Source organism: Aphis gossypii, chromosome 3, assembly GCF_020184175.1.
Source record: "Aphis gossypii isolate Hap1 chromosome 3, ASM2018417v2, whole genome shotgun sequence".
In the NCBI taxonomy this organism is placed as follows: domain Eukaryota; kingdom Metazoa; phylum Arthropoda; class Insecta; order Hemiptera; family Aphididae; genus Aphis; species Aphis gossypii.
In genome coordinates, this window is record NC_065532.1 from 53,146,140 (window position 1) to 53,172,270 (window position 26,131).

The following is a 26,131-nucleotide window of genomic DNA, read 5'->3' on the forward strand; positions in this document are numbered from 1 at the left end:
TCAGTTTAAACATGTGCCCATAAGTATAATATCATCAAATATGCTTGATAATTTAAAAGTTTCTATTTTTGAAGGTGATATAAAATGTTTTCTTAGTATCATAAATATTTATCTTGTATAATGAGTATAAACTATTAAATTCTGATAAATATAATAAACTTAAAAAAAGTTATTAATATTACATTAAAATTGAACAATTTAGTTTAATATACATTTAAAAGCTTAAATCAATAATAGTATGTTTCAAATTATTTTTTAATAATATATATACAAATAATTAATATACTATTAATTCAATTTGTTTGAATTAAATTGTTTGTTATTTGTTAATACATAATTATCAGTATACAAATATTTCAAGTATATTTAATATTTAGTAAAAGCATGAAGAATAAATTAAAGATTGTCATTTTTCTTTTTGACGTTTCACCAAACGCAAAAGAATTTAATCAAAATCGCTTATTTTCAAATTAAATTCAAAAAAAAAAAAAAAAAAATTACATCACTAGGGATCTGAAATTCATTTAACTTCAAACGATTACGTTTTAAAATGTTTAGTGGCCCGCTTACTAAAATTCAAAAAAAAGCAAACAAAAAAAAAAACCATTATTTTTTTTAAACCCAAGAAACGTAAATTTTTTTTTAATTCTACATCATAGTAAATAAATTATCGTATCATTCTAATGAATGACTTACTGATATGCTTTCATAATAGTTATATTGAGTTCATATATTGTCCCTTTAATTTATTCGAATTTTTAAACTGATGCGTGTATAACAAAAGTTATAATAATATTTTTCGACAATTTATAAGTTATAACTGCGTATATTATACTTACATTTTTGCTATAAAAATTTAGTAGAAACAACTAAACATTATTATATTAAGTTTTCGTATCTAAATAATCTATAAATATTATTTCCAATAATCACTATATATATTACAATAATATTGTAATATTTATCACATATTATGTTATTGATAAATGTTCGTAAAAAATTTGGGACAATATAAGTCGCAATATTTTTATATTGAACTGATCATGCTATTGTTTTTGTAACTGTTTTGTGAAACTCGATTATTGAGGGAGGATATTGGTAGGGAAAATCTGAAGGAAGGTTTAAAATGTATAAATATTCGTTGACACAAATCCTGTACGTGTTTTAAAATTAATATTATTTTTAAATAATATATTAATTTAAGACTACTAAAAATCAGATACCCATCTAATACCTATAGTTAAATCTGACTAAATCAAAATGTAAATAAGCATGTCACATGAAAAACGAATCATTTCACAAACACCGTAATCTGATCAAAAGCCCGGGTATTTGGATATTAGTAAATATCCATAGTTAATAATAAAATAATATTCATACAGTCCATCTTCAAACTCGTCTTTATTCTAATATTTTTGGTATAACTAATTAAAAAATGTGCTCGTAAAATTCTGGTATTCAATTTATATCCATATCATTTGCTATTTGCGTTCTCGTTCAAATTATCAATGGAAATTTTTTTGACTGCTGCACATCTTAACACTATATAATATACATTTAATAATATGCATATACTTAAAAAATAATATAAACTTGTAATAGGTGCTTAATATTTTTCAGATATTATATAATTTTCGAATTTTCAACCGGAAAATTTGGACTGCTACAAAACGTTATGAATTATTCGTTTGAAATATTAGTGTATGCGTGTATAGCATAATCTTTACGACACGATTTTAATTCCCCGAAGGCCGATTGGGGAGTTTTGTGAGGGTTATATGACGCGCATAAGGGGGTGGTTTTCGGTAAAAATGAAAACGTCAGGTGAATAACCGAGAACGAGTCTCCGCTTATTCCATCGGTCGTATTACGTACGAAATATGTTTTGTATCCTTATAATTCACTGCTGGTAACGTACCGCAGGAATCCGCGCTAGTATTATACATATTTAAAATCGTGGATTTTTTCCCCTATCGTTTCCGGCATGAAAAAAATATAGTGGTAATCATAATATAATATACATAATACATATATAATATATATATACGCGTTATACTATTATTTGATTATTTATGTTTACAATTTTATTGTCGTCCAAGCGTTTATTGCATTTCGCCTATTATTCCTCAAACACACAGTTAGACTTATACTTAGCGATTGTTTGATTTCTAAGCATATTATAAAATATTACATATCATTTTAGTCTAAAAAAAAAAAAAAAAACCATGAAAATATGTACGATATAGTTTGTTTATATTACGTTTGCTTCGAATATTCAAACTAATAATAATACCATAAAAATGTTACCTTGCAAGTTTGTTTTCACATGAATTCTTCAATATCATTCCTTTATCGGCACGTGTCTCCTACCAGCACACTTCACAATAAATCAAAAATGTATACGAAATACTCTGAATTCCATTTTTTTTCTTTTTTTTTTCCAAGCAAATATTTTGCATGACATTAGAATGTATATTCGCATGATCTTTCCGAAATATTTACGTCATAGCCCACCTCAAAAGAAGAAACATCAAATGATAACTGACAACTGAAAATAGATATCGTAAATCACCAGTACATGCTAAATAATAAAAATATATTTTCCTATCGTTAAATTCCGACCAGGTCTTAACAATATCACACGAACCCGTTCATGACACTAGTGTGTTAACAAACTACCAATATTATGATATAATACAGTATATTATTGAATTTTCTGTTAGATTTTGATTATTACTTAATTATTATTTTCAATATACCTGAAAATCATAATGAATATACGTACCTATGTGATTATTACCCATTTTAAGCGTGTATATGATGTATAATTTTGTTACATACGACGTTCCTTGGCGACGGAATAGTGGGGCCCCGGCACATTCCCTGGTCTAATAAATTTCCTCAACGGCCTCGTTTCGCCGTTTCAAGTTTATTCCTTATACCTGCACCGTATACATTACATAATATATACCTTTGCCCGGGTCCGTTGAGTTATAATGGCCAACGGTCACCGCAACATCTATATACAACGCAGTTGTGGTCAGCATCGACGCTGAAGTGTTCTCTTAAATATAGCTAATATAATTGATTATTTTGTATTTCCCATTTTTCTTCGAATTATTAGTTTTCATCTGACACTTGTTAAATAATAAATTATATATAAAACAGTTTGTTTACAGTATTAAAATGGATAACTCTGGGGATGTGTATTTCATGGAAATACATTTATTTTAGGAAATCTGTGGGAGTGTTTACAACAGCTTTTGGTGGAATAGTGTTTTAAAAATAATTTATATAAACTTATGCTCATGACAATAATAATATGTATAAAAAGTATTGAAAACGTATAATACTTAATGGTTTTATTTTACCGTGCGTACTACATAATAATATATTATTATTGAATTAATTGTGTGCGTCAATAACAGTAGCCAACAGTGTTATTTTCTAGTTTATTGTTTTCGGTCAATGTGAACCCTCCGCTTTCATATTATAATTATAATACATACCATAATCCGTGTAAATAAACGATGACGTGATATGACGTCCGTTTTGCAGTGCTATCGAATTATAATACTTGCTCGATGTTAAAATCTGGTTGACATTTCGTATTAACCTCTATAAGTGCAATATGATTACCTTCATATATATTTATTATATACGTAATTACCGTTTGTATAATATATTCGTTATTTTTACGAACGAATGGTTTCATAATTTGACATAAACTTCGATTAAAAAAAAAATATATATATATACATATTATATACATGGAAAAAAAATTCAATTTTGGCTTTGTTAGTCTTAGCGTGGAAAAAAATTGTTTGAAAATATTTTAATTGTCTTACTGATCTCATTGGAGTTTTCTTTAAATATCGATGGAGCAAAGATTTGTCAAACGTATATCATGCACGTTATATATATTATATATATTATTATATTAATGTCTATTAAAAAATTTCTGATACATGGAGATCCTTGACCATTACTTATCACATGCTACTTGTTTCATACTTGTGCATTCTACACTCTGGTATACACATACCAATATAATCGTGTAGATCTCTAACGTTCTCGTGATTAGTTTTAAACTTCAGTTCTAATTTTAAATGACTTATCGTCACAAAAAAAAAACGATTTTTTAGGAATTCGGTTTTTATGAAGTATAAAAATATGAATTCTATTTGATGTTTTTGAATGCTTGTCGTGACAACTTTAATCGTTCACTTGTAATGTTTTTTTATTTTGTATGTATTATCAGAAAAATAAACAATGATTGTATTGCTATTTTTAGAAAACTCTTAAAGGGAGCAAAAATTGGGTGTAATGTAGGCAATGAGTTTTCTTGACCTCCTTAATGTTACAGTTTCTGATGCGTGTGTAGACGTACACGAGTCAAATTAATTTAATATACAGAACTAGGAGTAGGATACATCTGGATGATGACGAGTAAGAGGATGGCGAGTGTAGGTGTATGTGAAAATCGGACAGCATGAGAATATGGCGGAGATGACGGAATACCATCCGGGGAAAACGAGGTGCGTGAAAAACAAAAACAAAAAAAAAAAAAAAATGAAAAAGTATTTCGTGTAATACAATTTAAACGCCTCTTTTGTGGCAGCACGGTCGTCGTCGCCCTCTGGAGGTCCATCCGTCAACGTCATCGTCGTTGGTACGATTTTTATAGGCCTCACCCGCCACCGCCGTTTTCCCATTAGCTGTTTTTAACGAACGCGACTATGCGCCGCCGTCGTCGACGAAGAATCGTGCACGCTGTGCATACAAACACACACGCATGACTCGCCGCCACACGGCATTTTTCCCAGACGGCTACATCTCTTCAATTGTTTCCTGAGGTGGCCTACAAATACAAAAAGGTCGTTGTGTAGTTATTTTTTGATTTATTTATTTATTTGATTGATTTTTTTTTTTTATTAAAAATAATAATGATTAATGTTACGATATTCTTCGTGATTACTGGTATTTGTGGGTAAATATAATCGTATTTATATTTTATATTATTGATTTTTTGATATTTTAATTGGTTTTAAAATGATATATGCGCGTAACCCTTCCACGAGTCTATCATCAACTTTTATAAATTGCAGTCTCAAATTTTTCTTAAACTTTAATTATGCTTTCTTGTAGCATATTAAAATGTGTAGTTGTCATTTTTGGAATAACTATCGCAAAATCTTATAAATTATTTTGTATAGTAAAAATTGATAAAATATTTATGTTTAAAAACTAAAACACAAGAAATGTATATAAGAATATGTTAGGTACAAGGTTCTTAATAAGTTGATCTTTTATTATTTTTAAAATATCGAAAAGTTACATGTTATAAAATATAAAATATATGTAGGTATATTGTATATCAATTTTCAACAATTTGCGTCTTATATATTTTTGAAGAATTTGTCAAGAACTTAAATGACATTATAATGAGCCAAGTTTCTTTAAACATTTTTCTTTAGTAAAGCTAATTATGGAAAGTTAATTATCTAGGGATGCAAAAAGGAAATCGAAGAACTTTCATTTCGTTAATGTGTATATACTTTCATCTTTGCTTATTAAAATCACATTTTTTTTATCGAAAGATTAAAAAAAAATAAAAATATATTTTGCAATAAAAAAAATATTCAAATTAATCTTTATAATATTTGAAGCTGAATTGGGTATAAAATATTTAATATGATATAGAACAAGACTTTTGAACTTAAATAATTTAATTACAATATATAGATATTTAATGTTTAAACCACTTTAAACACCATATGATTGTTTGTTAAGAACTGACATACTGATGTGTTTGTATTTCCATTTAATTTAATTGTTTATTAGGTTTTGAGAGACAATGGAATTTTGATGTTTATATTAATTTTTAATAAATGATTTAAATGAAAAAATACGAATCATGTTAACGCGTAATTTAACTTTCATTAAACTAAGCCACAACGCGTTTCATCGACAGAATATAGACAATAATAAATTAATTATTTTACCACCATAAGAGAAGGAGTTAAATCTAATAATTATATTTATTTATTTCAAATTGTATGATAATATGTTTTGTGTAATATTCTATCGCAAAAATTGAACGTCCCGAAATAAAGGAGCGATTTTATTCTTATTTATAAAGTTTCATAAGTCACATTGTATAATTATATGAATTTGCAAAACGAATGATTAAATATGCATAGCATTAATTATATTGATGTGTTTTAAATAATATAAAATATGCATTTTTATATCAATTTTCTAAGGCATTTTAAGTTATCCAATTAAATTAAACGGAGAAAACATTATTTATAACAATTATATTTTGATATTACTAGGCGCAATTAAGTGTTAATAAAAAAATCTAGATTATTACTTAGTTAATTTGGTTTTGCTTTCACATAAATTTGAGTTATAATTGCTACGTGACAAATTTGACTGCAGTGGTCATTTCCATAACGTGACTTCAAAACTAAATTGTGGTAACGAAATTGTTTTTTTTATCAATGTTTAATTATATTAAAATGTTTCTAATCAACTATTTTATTGATGCACGTATACAAATATAATGTTCAAAATAATATATTTCTGATAAAAAGCCGAGTATAATATTATAATATATAATATATTGATCATATTATACCACCATATTATGTCATTTTAATTGAATGCCGCTTGTTTTGGTGAACAATAATATACGCGAAACAATATTTTTAAATACACTCTACCACCGGCCGAACGATTCGAGTTCGCACATTATTATTTTTATCATTACGTGCCAATAATTAATTTCTCCGTCACCGCGGAGGGCGTATAATATAGTCATAGCTTGCGCCGCCGCGGACAGGCTCCCCAGACGAGCATTATACTCACTCGGTCCGTACCGCGCAAACAACAATATTATACATAATACATCTATAAAATATATAGAGACTCGACGACGACAATGCCGTTATGATTTATATATTATATACTCGCACTTATGTGTAGCTATATACATATATTATATATATAGTAATAACTAACCTTCGCGCATGGTCGCATATAAAAAGGATTTTTGATTACGTTAGCCACCGAGGTGTACACAAATGTATGTTGGTTAGCACTAAAGATCTCGTTTTCCGATAGTGATATAAAAAATATGTATTTGTTCGATGTGCATTCGGTCCCTATTTCGTCGACCTTGTCAAAAAATATTCTGTAGATTTAGCTTGGCATCACACCCGCACAAATACTTCCTTTATATATTATATTATTAAATAGGTAGGCAACCGTGTTAAATATACATGTGTATATACAACATTCGTTTTTCATTCGACAGAAATATTACGAATAATTATTTTTCTCCAGATATTATATTATTTTATCAATCTAGATGTTAGTCTGTCTTAGTATATTATAAACCTATATAATCAAGGATTTATTTTCGTTCACTGGCACTTTATTCTAGTGCTTCCCGATTAACATTTTTATATGCACTTATCACGCGCTATGTCACTATCTAAACGTGTAAAGAATATATAAAATACGATATACGGTAACACTAGCTCTCGGTAACCTAAAATATCTTGCCGTGTATCACACTCGTTCATGCCCATCGATAACGCGCGACAGCTAAATATAATATTTTGTGTTTGTAAAACCAATGATATGCGTGTATTGTTATTGTTATTGTCATATGCACCCCATTGTGGTTCCGTCGTCGAAAGAAGAAAATCTTTACGGTTTGCGACGGCGGCCAACGCGGGTAGTCAGCCATCAACAGTAGAAAGACGGGTCGTTTGTATTTTATCCATTTCCATACCGTATGTGTGTTTGTACGTACCGTTGACAAGAATCTTTTGATAAAAAAAAAAGTTGTTTGAAATATTATGTATAAAACGGAAGATATTATTATGATGCCATAATAGTAAGTATGCACGCGTACAGTGTACGACGGCGTAAACTTCGAACAGCAAAATATGCATAATAACAATGTTCTGTATGTGATTTAATGTCGTTTTCATATTTAAAAAATAACCCTCACAAGAATCGAAAATTTGAACAACAAAGTTTGCTTACACGTATATTATAGGTTATATTGTACACGATATACATGGCATTATGCACAACGTAATAATCGTTTGAGTAATATTTTAAATTAATAAGATTGCCGCAGTTTATAATAATATTCTAGTTCGATTTCTATCTACCCGTGGTCTTTGGTTTCATCACCGACAAACTCAAATCATGCGGTGTAATATTTTAAAGACGATATACTCGCAGGTAGTAAGTATATTTCGAATAGCCGTCTCGCTGGATTTCATTTTATGTATATTTAGAGCGTTCCAATGTTATATTATATAATACACTCATCATTCATTCTATTTTTCGACCTAAAATATATTTTAATACTAATATTCCGAATAAAAACAACTTTTGTTTTCCGTAAGTAGAAGACTCGAGTAGTCTCGAAGTATTGTCCCCCGGCGGACAGCCACAGCACGTACATAATATTATTATAATGTATACGTATGTGTAATATAAAATATATATATATACACATACAACTATGGAGTAATAAAGTTTTCACAACGGTGTAAATATATATATACACACACACATGCATAAGCGGTCGGTAAACAATATGCACCTTGAATTATGTATACCGTTGTCACGCATATGTTTATCATACAGGTATTACGTATGATATAATATGATAATGATAATATATTATAATTTGATTTAATATAATACATTTTCGTACATGTGCATAGTACGAACGAGGGGGAAAAAACAACAACAAACAATATTTTACACTCGAGTGAAACCTCATCCATCAGGAAGTAAGTAGGTATATATAGATACTTAAATATATGATATATATAGTTGTAATGATATGCGGCAACCGGACAAAAGTCTACCCACATTGGCGTTTCGAGTAGGTGTAGTACATTTTATAGCGATTCGCCAAACTATATTATCTTCTAACAAAAAAAAAAAAAGAGAAATTAAAAAAATTATTGATATATTTGTATTATTATTAAGTACCTTAGATTGTGTTTGATTACTATTATTCGTCGTTTATTTTAATATTTCATTACACACTGTAGATTCATTTTAAATTAAAGTGCAAACATTTTGGATGTGATATCGTCCACTATATCGCCCGAGCGTTTGCATAACGTTTCCGTGCCATATATATAGAAATCCGGGCTTTTCGGCATCTTGGAAGATTAATTAAATCGCTACCACCTGGCAATCGCCCTGTGGGTAGATTGAAATAATAATATATTATAATATTAACCATCTAATATAACCCATGACATACCAAAGCCACTAACCCAAACGGCTACCTCAGATTACCTCACGAAAAACACTTGACGTGCAGCCACGATGTATAAATATGTATGAATCGTTTTATTCAAATACGGTTTCCAGAGATGGTCAAAACAAGATCCTCGTATAAAATATTTTCATTTATTTCACTTGATAACCGTATTCGTTGTATTTTTTTTGTCTGTAAAATTATTCCGTAATATATTTCGTAATAGTGTTAAACAATCATAATCAAACATACTTGACACTTTATACTGCGGTAGATAAACATTCGTAATATAAAACAGCGCGGAAATATCAAAATGTCATCCTTCAACATTAATTTAAGCAATATCCGGGAAGTACCAATATGATAAGAAAATATCGATTGCAAACTACTTTACATTTCAGTTCTAGGAAAACTGTAAACATAATAATATAATTCATCATATCATACGATATTTAAATAAAGTCACTCTAAAACTTCATTGCATACGTTAGTCATTCAAAGATAAATGACCGCTAACTAATCGAATTGAATAATATTTTATTTAGTTTGAATTTATATCGTATATTTTATTTTTATAATAAAGTACATTTATAAAACAGTTCTCAAGTACCTACTGGTAACTTTGTTATATTTTTTTTTATCGTACAATCACTATGTTATAATATAATATAATGTTTTAATTAGCAAAGGTTCTATTACACTATTATGTATGTAGTGACAAGTCAAAATATATTTTATGTCAACAAATCTTTTTTCATTGTTCGGATACGTTGGCATATTTCTCTGTAGCGAATTGGACCGTTTGGAGTTCAAAACACACCCATAATATACATTCCAATACGACTTGATATAATTATATAGTTGACCCGTCCACTTATACGCAACATAGTATAAACAATTAATTAAATAAACCGATACAACAAACGATGTAACTGGAATCCATTAAAATTGAACAACATTATCATTTTTAATCGAGTAGTTTATTGTCTGTTTGTATTTTTTTTTTGTTATATTATAAAAGTATCTATGTTATATTATTATTATTTTACTAAAAAAAAAAAAAAACCTATACAACAGACATTGACACAACAAATTTCAAGCTCTTAAACTAAGTAAAAAAACAATGGTTTTTAAAATGAATAATACAAATTTGATAGTATTAAGTATTGGGTAGGTATTTGAAATGAAAAACTTGATTTTAGAACCTGAGTCAGAACTATAAGCATTTCACGGTTATGGGTGGAAAACAGTATTTCTTTTCTTTCTAGTTATTTAATACGACATTCAGTTAATAAAAGTTAGATTTAGAATTTTACGTTGCGAGTTCTGCACGAAAGAGAGATTCCTTATTTTAACATCAGGTGACCACGAGTTTTAGATGCTTATCCTATTCTAAATTATTAGTCCATAATAGTTTTTTTTTATCGTTTGTTAAAATTATTAGGAGGGAAGAGAAGCTGACGATCCTAAAGTTTCACTTGATTTAATTTATATTTTTAGCCACTCTTTTGGTCAAATATCTAATGTAAAGGTTTTTAGAAATTCGATTTTATTATTCCACAGTTTACAAAACCAAAATGCTATACTTGTATTTGTTTGCACCGAACGCCGATTGTATTTCATTTAAGCTATAATGATAGATTATAATCAGTTACAACATTGCATGCAGCGCCAGCAGTAGTAGATAACATACCATATAGATAACTATCAATATCGATTTATACAGAACCACTATTTTCCGTAACCCATCATTCATATATTTTAATAATATGTATATTATATTATATATCATAGGTGGCCAAGCTTTTTTTGGTCATGATCTACTAAAAATATACTTCACCTTTGAGGATCGACTTCCATAGAATTTTTTTTTTATTGAATAACTATAATTATTAAAAAACATATAGGGCGTGGGGCCTCAAAAATAAATTCTAGCACAATCGACTTTGTCCGCGATCGACAGTTTGGCCACCCCTGTTATATATTGTATTTGTCTCTATATCAGCAGGCCAATAGTCGAATAAACTGTTTTCCGAGAGGTATTTTGGTGTGCGCAATAGAAACCAATCTGTCTGAATTTCGTGGAGCGATGCGATCTTTTAATTTTGGTGTAATGATCGGTGTACGTTCAACTGCGACGCAAACTAAAAGTTGACCCTTATGACTTATGTTGTATGCACTATAATATATTTTATTATGTGTGTGTACCGTCGAAATGTTTGCGGTGAAAACTGATGGGGTTTTGGCTACGGAACGCAGTACATTTGCCAACGTTCAAATTACATATTTGAACGGATACTGCACCAGTCACCTAAAATAATAATAATAACGATAATAATAGTAGTTATATAAATGAAACGGTATTATTATACACACCGTTAATGGCTCCGAATGCTTTAACATACTTATATAAGTTTGCTTAGGGGTAACTGAAAGATTATAATATTTTACGGCTATTGTGTATTATTAAACGGCGTTATACGTCGTCTGCGACGCGATATGTAGGTACTCGCGGGAAATTGTATAGTTAGAGACCCTGACTTTCTTAAATAATTTAAGGTTTCAAAAACACATAGTGTGAATTACTGACATACGCGGTATACCTGTAATAATACAATCATAATATTCTGATGTCATAAATAAATCATAAATACATTATACTTTACGAAAAAATGAAAGAAAAAAAAACACAGTCATACTATAGTATATTTGCATTAATAATATATGTTTGTTTCCTTGTATTTACCTATTATTAAAAAAAAAAAAATGCTTAAATAAAATAAAAAAACATTTTATGTGTTTTTTTCAAAATGTATTACAATTTTTAATGATAAACTTACCATTCCATCATTACATTATAATATAATACCATTTCGTAAGTTTTTATTTTTAATTGTATAAATATAAGACACATATTTTATACAAAGCACATATATATATATATAATATTATATACTCTTTTCACAAACATTGTATGTAGTTATTATATGTATAATTCATGTTACCTAAATTCAGTTGAAATTTAATTATTATTAATAGTTTTATTTTTTAAATTAGTGAAATATTTGAAAGTACATAGGAAATTGAAGGCGTGATATAAAACTGAATCCCAACCTTTTTTTTTTACACATTCGGGAGGCGTGTGTGTAAATTGACAAAGTTTAACCCTTTAAACGTCAGTGTTCAACGCCCCTTGATAATGTACTATCTTTTTTTTGCAATTTTTAAATAACAATAATTAATAATTATGATACCCATATAACAGAGCTGCCGAGAGTGTGCACAATTATTTATCTTTAATTAGCGTTTTAAATATTTTTCTACGAAGGTTACTTGGGGTAAAAAATTATAATTTTGTGTACTTGTAGTTTTATGTTTATAATAGGCTTCTCGTGTATGTTAAATATTAATTAATTCAATAACATAAAATGCAAAACGAAAATCGTTTTTAAAGTTATAAACTATAATTCATATTAAATGATTATAATTATACCTAATGTCCTAATAATTTATGCACCAAACTCACTAGCCATCTATTAAATTTGGAAATATTCCTAGCTTTTTTTTTTAAAATATTGAACATTACATGTATGTGTTTTTAAATGAAATATGTTTATATCCTTAAACTGTAATTTGTGATAGTTACACAAACTTTCGGTTTTAAATAGGAACTAATATATTTTAACCCTCCAAAATAGAAAAAAAAATGCTAAATAATATGCGTTCATTTAATCTCTGCAATAAATCACTCCTAGTTTATTAAATTATAATAAATTATCTAAAGTTTAAACTGCAGGAGTAATGAGGTTAAAATAATCTTAAAGTAGATACGAAATTTATACTCCTCCATATCTCACGGTACAAACATTAAATTATTATTTAACATAATAAATAACTTTTATACTGTTAGTTTGATTTTTGATAAATGAAATTTACTCGTATAATGCGAAAAATCTTGATAATTAATTTTTCGTCTTTAAACTTAAAACTGATAATAAGTTAATACGATTATCAGGATGATAAATAAAATAGAATATTAGGTGATTTGAAGATTTAAAACATAACTGGACAACTATGTACGTATTTTAGTATTGCATTGAATTTACAACGCTAAAAATCTCAAAGCGCTCACAAAAAAGAGTAAAGAATAATTGTTTTTCTTTTTTTTTTTTTTTACAACCTTGTGACCACAGCATTTCTGGTAAAATAATGTTACAAAACTACACCGTGTGTTTAATGTGTCAGGAAAAATATATAAAAGTATTATATTGTTCGTGAAAGTTTTCATATCACTGTTTTTCTAGGTTCCTTTCATAGTTATATTGAAGACATTTAACACATAGACCAAATACATGTTACAAGTTTGGATTTCTTTTTGTTTCCAGTTTATATCTAGTTAAATTCACAGACATAAGAGTACATAATATATATATAAATGTATATAAAGTTTATGGATACGCATGAAATATGAACTTATGTGGTTTTTTTAAGTTTGGAGCATGGACTCACTGCTCAATGACTTTCGTATCGATTTGTTGTAGTAAGGGTACAAAGGGTACATCGTTTTTGAACATTTGTATAAAATAGTTTCAAAAAGTTTATACTATGATTCATAATATTTTACATTCATGAACTAGGTGATAAACATTTTTCTATTTTTCTATGTAAGGTTAAGCGTTCTTAATTAATACAACGCAAATAAAATATCATTGTTGGTTTTTATTTATATTAAATTATATCTATTCGACTACAATTTTTTAAATAATAATTGTATATTTAAAATACTATGAATAGATAGAAATAGGGAAAATATGATAAAAGAAACTTCTTTAACCATTTTAAAATGCATTACGGAACAATAATAATCGATTATTTTATATTTATTATGTTTATGTTTTATTCATACTGATTCAAAAAACGAGCTTCGTTATTTTTCACAGAAACTTCATTAAACATAAATAAATATATGAAACTATAAAAGCTAATGAATCCAAACAGAGTTAATTGCGTTAAAATGCTCTATTTAAAATATAGACGCGTGCATTTAACTGTTAATTAATGCGAACCTTCTTATCCGATGCACACACTCGGTTAAACGAACACGAACTAATATTATTCATTTATATGAGTAGAAGTTTGTTAAATTTAAGTTAACGAAAATCCATCTTTGACTTAACACTTGTATGAAATGCGCAATTAAAACGATTGATCGTCGTCGCCCCATTCGCCAGTTACGTTTATATTAATATAATACGAATATAATACAGAATACAAGTCATATACCAGATTGTTTGCGCTAAACTTAATTACTACATTGTTTGTAACTAGATTTTAACTTTTTGTCCTAACTTGTGTATTATCTAGTATTTGTATAAAGTAATGATGTGTAAATTATATGTTCTAAATAACCAGAAATTATTTGCTAAGGGGATTCGTTAATTATTTGGTTGTTACACATGTCTGTGTATGATACAAAAACTATAAACTCAACTCTCGAGTTCTCAGGAAGTAAACTGAAGAGTTAAGTACAAAGAAAGCTAAGACAATCTCATATTGACCGTGTTTAATAAAAATTATAAAAGTTTTTTAGTATTGAAAAATTAAAACGTAAAGATCATATTATTGCCTTATGAAACGTTTTAAGTACATTATAGATACCTACTAATATATTATTATGTATAATAATACTGTTACTACTATTTTCGATCATAAGCATATTAATATGAATATCTTAAGTTATTCATAATTCATATATTATAATACATTATACCCATGTTTAAATACGTCGATGCATAGATAATTTGTGAAATTATAAAAATATATTTTTCATTCTTCTTATATACTTTGAACACAGATTTAAAATTCCATTTATTTAAAGACATTGTTAAACAACTTTTTTACAACTTTTTTTCGTTATCTTTCCAAAAGTTTTTCTATTTTGAATGATAACATACATTTTTAATCTCATGTTCAAGTTCTGAATATTTTTAGAAAATCAAAAAAGTAAAAATTTAAAAATCTATGGTGATAAAAAAAATTTTTTTACAATTTTTTAATATCATTAAATAAAGTAAAAAATAGTATTTTCAAATATATATTTAAATAATATCTACTCTATTTTAAAAAGATCGTGGTTTAACGTAGCTATCAACAGATAATATATAAAATATTTTTTACTAAATATAATTTATATATTATATTGATGAAATTATATTATAATAATTTATAATGAAAAAAAAAGTAGTAACTGTACCTAATTTTTATTTACTGTGTTTAAATCTCTCCGTTGAAAAATATTACGTCACTACCGGACGTTGTACATAATGTCATGAAATAAGTCGTATGTAATGTGAACTTTGTGTTTTCATATAGATTTTCCGAAATGGAAAAAGCATAGAGATGTGAAGAACATATTTTTATATATAAATAAATTGTATCCGAATATGTTTTTCTTTATATTCTTGTACGATAATATTCGAAGAAGTATGTTTGTACAACCTTAGCACTCGTGAACTATTATAACCGATATTTATTGTGTTTACGTGTACGGTGCGGTGAACTGGACTTGTATATAAACCAATTTAATTGGTTTTGAGGAGGTATTACTTTATTTGATATTTATTAATTATTATTTTAGTGGTACGAGTATACGAGAATTGTTATAAAAATAAAGTTCAACCAATTAAAAAAAAAAAAAACCATTTAGTCTATGTATATAAAGTATATGGTTTCACATAAAATATGTTTAGTTGATATTGTATTTTTATAGTTTCATAGAGTTTCACAGTGGTTATACCTTTATCTTAAAATAAAAGTTATTTAAACGATACTTAAAGGTTACTGCGCTTTTAACATGGTTGAAAAGTAATTTTCCCTTTTAACATTTTTCTTTATTAGGTATTTAAAAAAAAATATTTAAGGCGAAACATTCCACGTTACCATCCTCGGATAATTGAACACGATGTAAAGGAGTAGAAAGGTTCAACAGTGAATAGTTTAAAAAAATATATTTTTTGTGGAAAATGTACATTTTAAAGTTTACTGGTAAAACATTTTCTTACACTTAAATACTAAAAGGTAAATATAAATATATATATATAACAAAGCTTTTTCTGATCCACCTAAACTTCTTAAACTTCAATCTTTAAAAAAAAATGTTAGCACTAGCTCTTTTGGTGTATAATATAAGTAGTCTTTAAAATGTAAAATTAACTAGAAGTCTGCAATTACGGGGGATATTTAAGTTAAATTTACATAAAATGATTTCTTAACTATGTGATGTAATAAAATGTATGTTCAACCGGAAACGTTGTATTAACAATATTAACATACCTATTGTACCAGCATACAAACTATTTTTAATATTGTGATAATTTAATTAAAAGTAGCTCGAAATCTTCTAACATTAATAAGCATGTAACAATAATTATGACAGATCGGCTATCATGTAGTTTTGGTTAGATATGTTTTTATGCAAGAGTGAATATCCACGATCTCGTTTTTCATTTAAATACTCCCGAGTTAAATATTTTTTTATTATAGATTCTTCAATTTATCACATTATTACTTGTGATTAATACATTTTGGAATTTCACAATGTGTTCGCGGGTTTAATTGAGCACTTGTTCTATGTGGGTAAATCCTTAATCCACAACTGTTCAAATACACGTTTCGGATGCTTTGTTATGACTTTAGGAACATAATATCCTTATAATTATTATTATGTTACCTCGTGAAGTTATATTTTACGGCAGTCAGCCACCAACTATATTATAATAGTGTAATAATATTATAATGTTGGAAAATGTGTCGGGTCGGAGCACCTTAGTTGCGTAAAAAAAATTATACATGAATTGCGTTCCACTATAATAATGGTCAGGTAGAACAGTAATTTTTTCGATTTTAGGTATTTTCCGAGGCGTATTTTTATAAAGGGGTTCTGTGTTCTGATATTATGTTTCAAGGTATATTACATATTATCATAAATTACGATAAATATGGATAAATATGTTTCTGAATAATTAATTATATCCATCTCGAGGTAAAGTTAAAAACTACCAAAATTGCCAACAAAATCATATTAAAAAATAAAATTATAATGTTAGAATTTGTAAAAAGTTTAATAAGTTTAAAAGTATAAACACCTAATTATTGTTGACAGGCATGTTTAATTGATTTATGACTGAATATTTAGTATTACCTATATCTTTTTATTTTATTATATTATTGACCCTGTATTGACTTGTGATTAATTTCAACGCATTTATTCGCTTTTTTTGTAACATCATAATTATACATTCAACAAACAAATTTCTAATTATTTTTTATTTAATTATTTATTGTATAATTATATGAAATGCTTTCCGAATCTTTTGGGACATAATTCGTATATACCTTTTTTTATGTGATACAACTCGTGTACTCCTGTCCGGTATATTATAAAACGACAAATACTTGTACCCATCTTCTTTCCCTAAAGGCTAGGCTAACACACATATCCGTAGCTAATGAGTTCCCATATTCCCGGCTTACAGTGATATGAAGCTTACAACGGTGCAAACACCAATACAACATATAACTTCAGTGCTAACGAATTGTTTTTATATTATTTCGACATTCGACCAAAGTATGGACCGTTTGTTATACGACAAAGCAAGCTCGAAAACCATCATCCCGTTGGGTCTACAGACAGACCGGTTGTCTGAAGAGTTTCTCGCGCTCGTGTGTTTTTCCGCTTCACACCATTCGACCACCATCATCGCTAACTCACCAAATAACTAAACATCTTTACGCGTATTCCTTTTTCGATACAACCACCATAAGTCTATCCAATCTGTATTAGAATTTTTTGCTATAATTTCATTATTTATTTGTAATATTATAATATACATTTAACGTTGGTTTTTTTAATGTTTGTTTCAGGTAAACGTCAGCATATATATTGTGAGAATCTAATGTTCAACTCGTTTTTGGATTTCGTCGACTGATGTAAGTTTTATTTTGAAAAAAACACATTCAATTTTTTACTATACATTATATTATGATAAAAATATATAAATATATAACATCTCACATACGTTTTTAAGACACCATAATCTATACGTGTAATATCATTTCGGGAGATGTCAGAAAATAGGTAATAGTTTTAGGTCCGATGAATAAATAAATAAATAATAAGCATTAATCATTGGTAGGCAAATTAAGTAAAATAATATACATTTTATTATATACTATATACTCAATAGATAACCCCAGACCACGGTGAGAACGAAAAGGAGGGTGTGTACACTGTAGTATAGACAAGTATTTTTAATCTATCAGTAGCGAACGATAATGAGTTAAGCGATCTCCTGGTTTTTTTTCCGCCAAAAATACGATATTGACTATTATAGTAGATCTCTAACTACAATAAATTTTCGATCTTAAATCTTAATGGTAAATGTGTATTACGATATAAAACGACCTCATACGATGTACGTCGACGCTACTTTTGTGACCAGTAATTTAGTGGTTACTGTATAAACGACGCAAGACCACAGAGTTATATTTATTATTGTTGAAAACTAACATCAGCAAAACTGGGCCAACGTCATATAATCATCATTATATTATTTTCGATGAACCATCGCGACTTTTATAAATACGTGTCGGTGTGTGTGTATGTGTGCTTATAACGATCCAGTCTTCGTGTGGAGGTATGAATTGTGTGACGGCAATACAATCTTATATTCGTGTCATACGGTACATTTGTGGTGAGGAGGGTGGCGTTATCACTTTCGAACTGGAAACGGCAGCAACGACGACGACGACGACGACCGATAACCAGCTTCCGGTCTGGTGTCCGCCGTGGTGCAAAATGAAACGGAAAACGTCGGTCGGCAGCATCCAGGGTGTAGTGAAAACAGGGATGTAGAATTTTATGGGACGAAGGCGTGGTGTACAGTGGACACGTTATTTATTGAACGTATAAATTATACTCGCGCGCCCGTAGGTCAGGTACGTGGGTAGGTCGTGCAATACAATACTACATCACGCGTTAAACGGGTGCAGTGTGATATGGCTGCGACAAGGACGTCGCGGGTCCAAAAAACCGTAAAATAATAATGATATTGTGTTATTGTGTTACGTAGCCTGCGGCAGTGAAGTAACCACGTAAACACCACCGGTTTATTGTTATCTGATGTTGCATTTTCTGTATAGTTATTTTTGTATTTTTATTTTCGTTCGTCTTTTCGCGAAATCAATGCGAATAGTTAAGTTTCTGCGTTCGCCTTATTACGCTGTAGTACATAATATTATGTTGAGAATTTCGCGAGGAAAAGCTTTCGTTCCGTTCACTTTTCGCCACTACTGCTATTGCCCCGGGTCATACTTATTTGATAACAAAAATTATAATTATAAGTTCAGTCGAACATGCATCTTCTAAAAAAAATATTACTCCCCTGCTATGCCACACATATTCGTACACTCACAAATACACCACGCGTAGTACAACTATACTTGTGTATATATAACTGATGACGATGGATTTTACCACCCCAAGCTGTAAATCATAAGATTTCTTTGTAAACAACATTTTATTTCTCGGTTTTCATACTTTGATTTACTTTGATTTTGTTTTTGGCATGTCAGAGGTGAGAACTATATCCACTCGCTATTATTTAAATTAAAAACCTATGAGTTTCGTTAAAATTATTCGCTTTATAAAGCATATTATACATTATTTTTCTGCTTTTTATGTGTTTTTTTTTCCAAACTGTTTATATACTCTCTCAAGTGTTTGGATAAAATAAATAAATTATTAATGCGGCGAGACAAAAGTTTTCGGAGAGAATCCATTGTGTGTGTGGAACTATATTTTAAGAGGTCTTGGATGAAAATTATATCTGATATCATTATAAAAATATTTAACCACAAATACCGTTGTACATCACGTTATACAATTATATGGACTTTTATAAAGAAGTATGGGATTCAAACGAATTATTATATTGTACTAAAAGCTGAATAAATGCGTATTTATCTATTATCTGCGTGTATTATATTAACATTCAAATTAAAAATACATTATGCCATGTCAAAACTGAATTTCTTTTATTAATCTATATTAATATATTATGTACGCATAAATTGATTTGATAATGATTCACCGAAAATGATCCTAGCTTAATAAAATGGCTGTAGCCATTTTCCTCCAAAAACGAGATACCGTTTTCCTCCACTGTCCATTTTCCTCAAAAAAAAAAATTATATAATTTTTGACCATTATTCTTCACTCTCCATTTTTTTTTTTTAGAATTTGAAGTTCTAATAGTGACAAAAAATTTTTCAAAATCATGAATATTTGCAAATTATTTTGTTACAATGTTTCATTCATGCCATTAAAACATAAATCACCTTTTTCACCAATCACTAGAAATTATATCCTAGGCTCACAAATTATCTCCGTTCAGAATTGTTTTTTGTATACAATGATACCTCTCATTGGATTCAAATTTAATACATCACGTATAGTGACCTACTATACAGCAGAGCGTTACTCACTTGACCACTCTTTTTTAGTTATTTAATTTTGTGAACTAACAATAATTGAAGCATAATTATGGGTTTGGAATGCTATATCAAATCGATAACTCTGGTAATTAATATTAATATATTAACATTAATCAATTTTTAATATTATTTTAATATACTATAATATACTTTATACCTACTAGATTTAATAATACCTAATATATTTTTTTAATTTTTTAAAAAAAATAATTATAAAAGCTATTATCATCAGTATATTAAATTCAATAATCTAGAAACTACTCTTTAAAATTGTCTTTAGATAAGTATAATATATACATTTCAAATTAGGTGGTTAAGTTGGTACTGTTCTACAGTGGCCGTTGCATGAGTTTCTGTGATGGTTATATTAAATTTGAATTCAATGTTTTATAATTTATTGTATATACGAAAAACGTTTCTAAGCGGAGACATTCTATCAGCTTATATCACTAAGTATATTTCATATTATGTTTTTGATATTTTTTTTAAAAGTAGTTTATTTTTCGATTAATAATACAGTAAGTAAATTAATTTTTTCTGGAAACATCGCATTTTTTTTTTTTTTTTGTTTTATAAATTAATGCCAATCGGCTTTTACAATGCTAGTAAAATGAAAAAAACTTTCAATCAATTGAACACGTCATTGTAAATAAACAATATTAAAATTTATTAAAGTTTTAAGTAATAATGAATATTTTTTTAAATTATAGAAAAAAAAAAAAAATAAACATCATTCTTCGTAGTTGAAATAATTTGTTATTTCTTCCAAATTCGAACTTATGTGTCTTTATGTCTATAAAAATAAATTATGCTTGTATTTTTTTTTAGTTTTTTTGACTTCAGTATAAATTACGTATAATTTATGGAGAACATTACTATACATTTTCAAGCCTTTGATTAAAAATTTTAAATTGAAAAACTATTTGCAAAATTTCGTAATTTTCATGACTTAAAATGTTGTCTAAATTTCAACTTCAAAAGATTATAAAAGTTAATTTTGCATGTCTTTTAATAATAATAATACAGCTATATAGCTAGAAAAAAAAATTATGAAGTATTATTATTTCATTTTTTTTTTTTTTGACTACCTACAAAAAAATCAATTTTTTTGGATATAGGTTGTATATATACGTTTCTTGATTTCTGTAACTTGTTGCAAATTTTAATTATCATTTTGAAAAATACTGAAGATTTCAAATATTTACTCACAAACTAGATCCATTTTACTATCAGAAACTATCCCCAAAATTTGAAAGACTACTTTTTGTGTATCAATTTATACATATACTCGCATTATTGTTATAACAATATATTCAACAGATCATTCAGAAGCTAAAATGTATATACCTCCTTAACAATTTATAGTAAAAAGGTTGGTTTTCATTTTAAAAAATTGTTATTATCACATGATACTCTTCAATGGTATAACAATTTTAGGAATTGTAAATAATTTAGTCCTTAAAAATACATAAACTCTAAACATTGGAATTTGAATATATTATTATCAATGAAAAATAATGTAAACATATTTGGTGAATCACCTTGTAAATATCAACTAAAATATAACATAACTGTTTCTAAAATTGAGCCGCATTTAAGTAATAATTGACAGATTTCGACGTTATCAAAAATGTTTTTTGACGCATATTAATTCATAAATAGTTTTGATAAGCTGTTATTCGATGGGTAAACGGATCTTTTGTTTTTGATAAAATGCACGTACATTATTTTTACGTAAAATCATAACGTTTACGAGAAAAACCATTTGTGTCATAAATATCTTAAAGAGTAATGAACATAAGGAAAATGCATCAAGAGAGAAAATTGTTTTTGTTTCCCCTAAGGAAATGAAATGAAATAAATTATGGTAGAATTTTACGAGCAATTCGTGTATATTACATTTTGGGTGCGAAATACTTTTATGTGCCGAGTTATATAATAACCGTCCCAATTGAAGTTGGTATTACAACTAGAAGGTGGGTAGGTGGGATGACTATAGTGTGATAAAATCCTCGTTTTAATTTTGAAGAATATTTGCGTAAACCTAGTCGTTATGTTAATAATATAAATATGTATATATATTTGGAATTGTAAATTTCAGTAATATTATTAAGTTTTGCGGGAACGCATTAAAAGCGTTTGTAAAACAAAAGCGACTCGGCAATACGCTATATCGTAAAAGAATGGCACATATTATTGTTGTGATAATCAATTTCACCGAGAATGTTTTTCGTAATGGTGTTAAACGAATCAAGAACCACAACAAAGAAAACTCTTATTTTATTTATTTTAAATAATTTAATACACACACATATTAAATAAATAAATATATACATATATATATATAAATTACGTACGCGTAACTTTAAAATATAGATGGTAATGCGGTTAAAACTCAACAATATCTGATGATAAATACACAGGGAGACTGTTTAATGGAACAAAACTAATTATTTTATAATCTATTGACGTTTTTGAAAATATTTTTCATACAATACACTTTATAATCAAAATAAAGCATAATTATTTAAAATAATATAATATATTAATATTATTTATCGTCATATTTTTTAAGTTTTTTATTTTTTTTTTTTGAATGACAACATACGTTAATCAGAATATTTTCGGAATAATTTGATAAAATATGAATGCGACGGACGAATACTTTATTAGTACATAATTAAAGTTAATACGAGCGAAGTAAAGTGGTTAGAAGTTGCTCTACAAAATGTTGGTCTTCTACCTACTCGTCAGATCATCTAGACTTTAGTTATCTGCTTATAACACGTAAGTTACTCAAGTTTTTTTCTTGAAAAGGATGTTTGATAATATTATACATTTACTTTAAAATATTCAAAAGAATGTAAAAAATATCATTATGTTTTATTTTATTCACCATGTAATAAAACTTGTTCATTTTTAATCACACCTGAGAAATATTCATTACCTTTATAAAGTTATTTATAAACATAAATATGTACATCTTAAATTTATATAATATTGCTGTGGGCTATGATACACCTGCAGGTGATGACAATATTATATATTATTATACTAAACTACCTATAGTGCATGGAAAACGTTTTGCACAAATTCTTTCATAATTTACAAATTTAAGAATAAACAGCTCATCACACAATTCATTTAAAAAAATTTAAATTAGTAATTTTTATTTTTAGATTTTTCAAAAAGACGTTTAAACAAAAAAACATTATGTGATAGTATATATACGATGGTAATATAATAGTATAACTGAAACGATATATTACAAAACGGTTATACAATAAACACATTTTATAAATCATTACCATGAAGGTAATTCAAGTGTTTTATACTGGCTTTGAAACGTTTTACTGTTTGAGTTAATCTAAATTCGAAGAAGTTAGAGATTTTTTATTTTTTATCGGCTTAGACGTTACTCATGCACCTATATGGTATATTATCAAATTGATTTCTCTCCCCACATGCACTATTTCATTTCTTTCTCTAACTGAAACACTTATAATAATTTATTTTTCTGAAATATTACAACAATGATTTTGTACTTTGATATATTATATATCACTAGATTTGTTACAATTTATTTACATATTACATACTATATTATTTACTTTTAAGTTAAAAGTCTTACAATTTATCAAAATTATATTTTGAATTTTTTTATTAAAATTGTATATGAAAATACATTCTTCAGTACGGTTCTTTTTTCCTTTTTTTTGAGGGGGGGAGTGGAGAATAGTTGTTGTTTTGTAAGTCATAAAATATAATCAAATAGTCTCATGAACAATAACTTCCTCTATTAACAGTACACAGCTGACTTTCTTATTTCAATACTATACTATCAGTACTTGTGTAGTTTATATATTTAAGACATTTATTTATTTTCTTATTTTCCGTTTTATTTAATATTTCTCTTGCAGAGACGCTATAATATTTTAATTTGTGAAATCATTTAAAAACAAAATTAAAAGTATTAAGATCATATTTGATAAATTGAATACAAGTATGAAGTAATTTCATTTTATTATTATTTTATAATATGTACTTATTTATTATTATTATTTTTATAGAAACTTTATTGAAACCTTAAATTATTTTTAATTTTCATATAAAGCTGTATTCATGATAAAAAAATATGATAAATTACAATTTTTTTGTCCCATGCAAACAAATTGTAGTACGTTTGTCTGTTTTATTTAAAGATATTAAAAATAATAATGTACAAATATAATATATTATGTTATACATAATTAAAAAATTAATTTAAAATATTAATTTGATTTTATATATTTTTTATAGGTATTAAAATGTAACTGTATGATAAAATTATTTATATTTTTAATATTATACTGATTAATAATAATTAATTATAAGCATTCATTTTAAATTATATGCAAGTGATTTAATATGCATTTTTCCAAAAACTAACATTATACATATTATAAAATTTCCACTTAAATATACTTACTTTCCAAGTTAAATTATGATAATATACAATATTTTAAATTTAATAACAATTATATCATAATCACAAAATGCTTAATGTAATTGCACTGTTAGTTGTTACTTAATGAAAATAATATTTTATGCACGTATTTATGCACTGCATAACGCTGAAAGTACTCATACATAAAGAAAAAACTTAAAATATTATACTAATGATATTTTCTACACTCTGAACACGTACTTTTAGCTTAATATTAATTTCCTGTTGCTAAACATCCTAAAGTAATCTTCAACATTGTACGGTTTGGAACAGATTTTCTGATATTCGCTTATAGTTCTTTCTATTGATGTTAAAAATGGTTTTAAAGAGATTATATTAGGTAGGTTATCGTAGCTAGGTGGAATATTTCTGAATAATGTACAAACATAGCATTACTAATTTCACTAAATTCTATTCAACCAAATAATAATAATATGGATCATTACACTTATTAAATAACATTTGCGGATAATAGTACGAAGTGTTTGTAATTTATATCATAATCGCTTGTAATTAAACATTTTAATACTAAACTAAAGAGTAAATAATACATAGCTGATGAATTAAATATTAATAATCAGACTGTATGCTCAGTTTTTCTCGTAATCTCATAAACTATGATCCATTAAGCTACAATAGAACATGAAAAGAGTGTTTTCTACGATGAAACTATACATCGTAGTATTGAGCTTAATTTATTTTTATTTTTAAACTTATATGTATTTTAATATTGCACTTTATTACAAGTGATTATTGGTATATTGAAAATCGCTTAGTTAGAATTT

The 26,131-nt window shown here is 27.2% G+C and overlaps 1 protein-coding gene and 1 long non-coding RNA gene across 4 annotated transcripts in view; one reads left to right on the top strand and one right to left on the bottom strand.

Annotated features, from left to right (window-relative positions):
• The window catches only part of LOC114128483 (leucine-rich repeat-containing protein 4B-like), a 283,831-nt gene that overhangs the window by 203,025 nt on the left and 54,675 nt on the right, over window positions 1-26,131 (top strand). For all 3 annotated transcript variants that reach the window (XM_050204262.1, XM_050204264.1, XM_050204265.1), the window contains one exon: window positions 18,230-18,295. The gene's annotated coding sequence lies outside the window, so the exon portion shown is untranslated. The remainder of the gene's footprint in view (window positions 1-18,229; window positions 18,296-26,131) is intronic.
• The window catches only part of LOC126551299 (uncharacterized), a 31,572-nt gene continuing 10,014 nt past the window's right edge, over window positions 4,574-26,131 (bottom strand). Inside the window, exon 2 of the long non-coding RNA XR_007605168.1 lies at window positions 4,574-4,861. This is a non-coding gene — a long non-coding RNA (uncharacterized LOC126551299). The remainder of the gene's footprint in view (window positions 4,862-26,131) is intronic.